The sequence below is a fragment of the Adelges cooleyi genome, unplaced genomic scaffold (genome assembly GCF_023614345.1).
Source record: "Adelges cooleyi isolate 19-005CV unplaced genomic scaffold, UGA_ACOO_1.1 ACOO_flye_CR_arks_rails_tigmint_CR_PRNA_1, whole genome shotgun sequence".
In the NCBI taxonomy this organism is placed as follows: Eukaryota; Metazoa; Arthropoda; class Insecta; order Hemiptera; family Adelgidae; genus Adelges; species Adelges cooleyi.
The window spans coordinates 1122387-1128360 of NW_026095751.1; positions in this window are offsets into that span (position 1 = coordinate 1122387).

Sequence of the window (5974 nt, forward strand, 5' to 3'; positions counted from 1 at the left end):
CTTTATTTTATTAAAGATAATCCTAACAAGTCATCAGGTACCAAAAATAAAAAACAATATTGATATATTGCTAATAATTGATCAACCCTAATCGCATCCAACCTAATACTAAAAATATAGTTTTAAGCTCATTGTGTCAGCTATGTTATATAGGTAAGTATATGCATACGTTTTTATTTTTATACTTTTTAGAAAAATGTAGTATGTAAGCAGTACGGTTGAAATACATTCGGTTGTTTTGTTCAAAGAGTCCACAAAATGTATAAGTTTTTACGAATCCTGAATTTCATATGTCGTGACATGTGTGAAGGGTAAGAATTGTTTTCTTAGGTGTGGTTCTACGTTCGCTTTTTTCATACAGGCAAAAAGACCAAAACACATATTGTTGTTGTGCTCTTGACGATTCGTCATGGCATAATAAAGACAAACAAATCGATAAAAATATATACCTACTTGTTTTTCTCGAATATCAAAAATTGTCCGAAAACATAAATTGTACCCAACAAATTCATATTTCATAATATAATGATTTCTGATTATCAGGATGAGATTCTACTCGAGTAAGCCAATTCGAAAAAAAAAATAGATATAACACGTTTATAAACAAAAAAAATACATCATTATTGAAAGTAAAACTTTTTCTCCACTCACGAAAATTTCAAACTATTATATCAGTTTTCGTATATATTCCTAGTTGTGGAAAAACCATCTTTACTTTTTCAATTAAAAAACTAATAGGAACCGCCGGAGATCGTTTCTTTATTACCAAAATATAAACGTTAACATATTACTTTTAATTTGATTTCAGTTTTTACTGTCAAGTAATTTTGGATATTTATGTCTGGACCATAAAAAATACATAAAACTACACTAATCTACCAAAATAAAGAACAATAGTTCATTAAAAGAATAAAATGATTTGGTCGAGAAAACTAGCGGAGAACAAACCATTTTATTTTTTCAATCTAGCTATTTGATTTTAATATTATTTTTTCAGTTTGTCTTTTTTGATAGACAACCCCTTCTTTTCCCAATACTTGAATTAGGTATTTTCTCAGTTTACTACTCGAATGATTTCAATATTATTTTGTTCATTACTGGCTTTTATGTTAAAATCGAATGTTGACTGTGAAAAAATTGGCAAAATACCACGATAATCTTTAGAAATTAAAATGTTACGACTAAAAGTGATAAAATTAGTTTAAACAAATAACTTTACACATAAAACGATTAAAATCTATTTAAAAACCAAAACTATATTTGCCATAAAGTTTTATTTATTTTTGTATTTAATGTACCATTGTGGGCTTAAATTGCAAAGTTTTAATTTTTAAAATTGCGTTAATACTTTTTGTATAAACGCTTGTACAAAAATGATCAAATCATTTAATAATAGGTAAATTAGCCTTTTAGCCTAATATAATTTTTTTTTATTTTGACTGCGCTGGCTAACATTGTACTGGTTTAGACTGTACGTAGTTTGAGCTGTGCTTGGTGTTTGGACTATGCTGGGTTTAACTATGGGTTGGGGTTTTTTTTAATAGTTTAATTATTTTAAATAGACTTTGTCAAGAACTGAAAACAACCGAGGGCCTCTTAAACATCTAAAGATGTAGTCAATAAGTAGAAAAATAATGTGTACGCATATTGTTCAAATAATAAATAATAATATGTTCTTATACTTAATGCAAAAATATAAAGATTACTCGTGTACAAATTTATAGGTTTGAGAAAAAAAACAAATATAAAACTGCTTACACGTTTTATAAAAGCCATACTACATTAGATGATTTGAATATAAGATCACCTATAAAAATTCATAACATTCAAAAGTCAAAATTAAAAATAATCAATGTGACTCTTGTCATTACAATGATTTATTAAGTTTGTTTTTTTATTATTAATCGAGCTAATTTCTAAGTAACCAAGTATTATTTTGTAATCTACTTGTTATGACTTGTGATAAAAATGACTTGCACCTGTTAAATACCAAAGCAGTAGCAGTCGGGGCTTTTTGGATGACGAAGATTAACAACAATAAAATAGAGACATCGGTCGGTAAAAGGTATTGAGAAATAATTAAATTTATGAAATCGGATATGGTATAATTTCAAAAAGATTCGTCAGGAATAATTGAAATCTATTATGAAAATTCAAATTCGGCATGGATGAAATTCGTTTGGGGTAAATTAAGTTTGAAAAATCTAAGGGACAGAAGCCTCTCCGTCTAAGTAGGTACAATCTAAATTGTAATATTCATAAGCAGAAAAATATTGTGCACGAATTTACAAAAATTTGTTGTCAATAGAAAATGCACAGGTGTTAGAGAGAGGCCTCTTACTGATGTCAAGGTGGATTTCGTTCGGTTGCGTTAAACACGGTCTATATATTGATTCTAATAGCTTTAAAACTCCAAGTAAATTTATAATGTCTTTAAAAGTATAAAATAAAAAAAATAGTACCATCTTTTTCTCGAAGGAAATATTGTGACCTATACATGAATAGTAAAATATCCAAAAACGTAGACAACTGTTCAGTAAGAACTTGACATTTTAAACCAAAAACAGTACAAATCAAAGAACCCAAAACTCAAAGCGAAATTCTAACCGTGTTGCCAAAGGTTATTTTCAAGAAAACAATTCGGCGTAATGCCATAATTTAGGTGATACTATATTAAAAGAAACCAATAGACTTTTTTTCGACATAAATGAGCAATTGCAGTAAACATGTAATACAGTTTATATTTTGTAAAAGAGTTACACCCCAAAGAGAAATTATAAAACATTTTAGATAATGCATAGATACAACCAACTTTAAAGCGGATTTGTCAAATGTCACTAAAAGTGCGATTGGTTGAGATGTATAATATAATCTAAAATAATATTAATAATAAGAAGAGCAATATAATGAATTGTGTCAAACTAGATCAACGGTTTCAAGTAACAGAAGTAAACTTGATTTGGTTTGCCATACGATAGTCGAAAGGGCTATTGACCCAAAAGGATTGATAAATAAGAAATATAAAAAAAATAGTCCTTTAATTCACAAAGTAGAATAAGTTATTCTGGTTGTGTAAATAATTTCAGAGAGCTGGTAAATGTTTATATTAAAAAAATTGTTTTTTTTTTTCAATAATATTTTGCATAATTATGTTTTTTCTATTACTAGTTATATTATGTTTAAAACTGACACTGTTAGCCACATGTCTTATGAATAAAAATCAAATCGATATCCTCTTAACAGCTGAACGTCTTTAGTGTTTGTTTACCTACATTTATTAGCATTCGTTGTAGGATAACTCGTGAAAATATAATTAGTAATTATTTTGTAATAAAAGTGGAAATTGTAGATATTTTTGTATTATTTACTAACTCTAGCCAGTAGAGTAGGGTTGAAGCATAGTAGGGACGGAACATTTTATAAATAAAAAAAATGTATTCCTGAACACCTTTAACTTTGCCGTGTTTAACAAGCTATGACGCCAATAAGCCCCGACATTACTTGTTGGTTTTTTTCAATTTAAACAATTGATGTGTTTTTTTTTAATAATTATATTGATGTACAAAAATTCAGGGCCGACAAATTTAGTTTTTTCTCTATAGTGTGTGCACCAATTAACATTGCTCGGCGTATTGTTACAAAAAATCAAAGGTTTAAACAAAATCATAAGTTGACAATATTCTCGAATCAGTCGACCTATTTAAGATTTTTTTTTTTATACAGATGTTTCGGTATATTCTTTTGAAGCTGCTATAGGTGTTGTTTGAATATTCATAAAAAAAAAATTATATTTCATTTTGAATAAAATCACCTATAAAACACAAAGAACGATTATGTGTCCCATAATATTGTATGCGAATTGTACACATTGTCTTTTGGTTTGATATTTGATTTATGGCTGTACTTTGTGCTCTCTTGTCAGTAAAATGCGTGCTGTAAAAGTTTTAGAACAAAAGAAAAACAGCTAGGAAAACCAGTACAGCGGGGAGAGGGTCGTAGGGGTAACGGCGGTGGGGGGGGGGGTGAGGAAACACAGGTTTATAAGAATTATTAGAATTTGAAAAATATGTAAATTTGTCGGGTGCGTTTCTCGATTTCAAAAATCAAGTATCGTTTTTTGTGTGTACAATTGTCCCAAACTCTATAACGTTTTAAAATGTATGACCTGAGTTAAAATTGTTATGAAAAAAAACCTGCCGTCCTTACAAAAAATAAATTAACACATACGCGTTATATACTAATAATAAAACAAAATTGCTAGATACTCCTAGACGGCATTTATTAGTACTTTTTCTAAAGGTTAAATATCCTTAAGAACTAATTCGACTATTTCAACTGTTTACAACTAATATGACTAATTTTAAATTCGTAGAGCGCCGGAATTTTTAAGTTAAAAAATGCTAAATTTGAAATATTTTGTAAAAATTCAAACGATTAATTAAAGATTTTCTCTCTTGAAATGGAGGAAAACATCCAAAAAAAATGTACATATTTCTTAACTAAAAATTACGCTGATTATTATGATTTTAAAAGTAATTTTGAGGTTTACTTGAAACGTATGTATGTTTATAACATACGGGTTACTTAGTGAATACCAATTAAATAATCTGAACGCACGGCAGTGAGCCGGCCAAGTTCCAGCAATGCCAGTGTATCGAACCAATTCATCCAGTATTTCTTACTCTCATATCTCTGCTACTTCTTAAGATGGGCTTTTAAAATTTGAAACCTAAATTAAACTTAAATAATTTAGGACACTGGCTAAAATTGAGGCCTTAATATTAGGCCGTTTTAAAATGGGAGGATTTTAAAATTTGCATTTTTGTTACTGACTCACTCACTCACTCATCATCAAAATTATAAGACACTTCCCGTATAGGTAGAAACGTGAAATTTGGCACAAAGATGGGTCCGAAATAAAGAAGGTGATACAATTTATTTCGGTGATTTTTTGTCGTATACGAGTGGTATTCTAGATATGATGGATGTCATATTTGAATTGTCAGATCTATATCCAGGCAAACGAATGGAATATTATGGTAAACATTAACTACAATATACGTTAAATATAATTTCGTAATATTTTTTTATCTTTGAAGCAAAACTGTAAAATAGTTGGTTTTATGGAAGTATTCTCAATCTCATTTTTATAAACTAAAATACCTAAGTATATATGTTTTTTTTTTTTAACAACACAAATTATAAAGCTTTTGATGATATTAGACAGTGTATGCGTCTAAAAAGTTTTTAGTAATTGACGACCAAAAGATGTAAAAAGTGACAAAAAAAATATCATAAGCAAAAATTTGATCCCACTAGTTCGGACACAAATTTTAACAAATAAAAACACATATTTGTAAAAACAATAGATTTCAGCTAAAATAAACTGTTTCATCGGCAGCTGAGGTGACCACTTCACCACACCACACCTCTATAATAACTTAATATATTATTTATATTTAAATTCAAAATGTTTGTTTTTTTGTTTTAGATCCTTTAGATTCTGCAAAATTTGGGGAAATTGTTAATTACATTTGCGAGGAACAAGAAATGTCTACAAGAATTCGCTCTAGGTATACACAAGATGGTTAACAAAACCATAACACCGACGTTACTACGCATAATATGAACTATGTATAATATAAAACGGCGATGACATAGATATTTTTTATCTGATTATTATAATAATAATAATATGTTTCAATTTGTTTAAAAATCTCTAAATATGTTTTTTTTTCAAAGAAATGTTTTATGATACAATATTTCTAATCGACTTGTATGACTCCAAAATCACTTTATCTTTCCAAATAAACACCGATTTCTGACATTTTGTGCAATATTGTTTTTATTTATAAGAAAAACGTAAAAAAAGACGATAATTGTATTTGGAACTTAAATTGGGATAAATTTGAGCAACATTTCGACAGGTTCAACACGTACTTGAAGAACTTTAGTGATCTAAATGAACATTACC